Here is a 1,108-nt window from a genome sequence, read left to right as displayed (position 1 = left end):
TATGGTTGCAAATATCAAAAAATTTCTATATGTGACACGGCACCAGAGTTAAGTTAGGGTTTTTCAAAATGCTGACACACGGAGCTCCAAAGGTTCGCTGTCACTGATCTAGAGCCCTCGGGTCTGGAATGAGGAACCTGGTTTGCAAAAAAGCAATTTACAGAAGTAGAAGCAGCATGTTATCTAAATCACGGTTTTGGGTCTCCAGAACCCTGAGTCAACAGGGACATGTTAACTAGAGCCCTCTGACCTTGGGATTATTGTGCTGTCCTTCCCAGGTAAAGGAAAATGTGCTTTCTAAGACCAGTATGACCACAACCCATGGGATATTCACATTACAATCAATAGGGTATTTAATCGAATGGATAATTTATATAACTCAGAAAATCAAAATAACTTTTCTATTATTTTAGCAAACAAATAAGTACAGAAACCAAACAGCAGGGTTAAAGTTAAACTATAGTTTCTACCTGAGATGATTGCTAACATACTTCAACTTAATTTTTATTAATTTAAATTTAAGTAGCCACAAGTAGCTAGTGTTTAGCATATTGGACAGAGCAACTTTACAACTATTCTATTCAGTTCCTATGTTTAATCCAAGGGTTACACCTTGGTCATAGTTTGTTCAAAAGGCAATGACACCATTTGAAACGATCCATCCCTGTGAGGCCTAAGCTGTTAGGTTATCAACTCCACCTATTTCTGGAATGTTTAATATAACTTACAGGCACAGGAAAGAGGGTTGTCAAAGTTAGATTTTATTCATAAAGACCATATTAGCACTTTAATCACGCATGTTGGAGGTAGAAGGAAGATTCTTTCATACTGGCATAGTGAATCTGGTCTGGAAGATAAGGAGAAAAAAGTACCTTACCCATCTCCCCAGAGGCCTGCCCAGAGCAGGCACTGAGAGTCTTCTTCACGCTATAACTCTAACAGATCTAACTAACCCAGTCATAAGATATCTCAGTATCTTAAGAGATATAATAAATCTACACTAATAAAAGAGAAACATGGTAATTAGCGTACGACCGCTACCCTTCCCATTGGCTAATCAGCATATCCTTATGCAAATTAACTGTCAGCCAAGATGGCGGCCGGCAGC

This window comes from Myotis brandtii, unplaced genomic scaffold, assembly GCF_000412655.1.
Source record: "Myotis brandtii unplaced genomic scaffold, ASM41265v1 scaffold70, whole genome shotgun sequence".
Taxonomy (NCBI): Eukaryota; Metazoa; Chordata; class Mammalia; order Chiroptera; family Vespertilionidae; genus Myotis; species Myotis brandtii.
Note: the sequence above shows the minus strand (reverse complement) of the source record.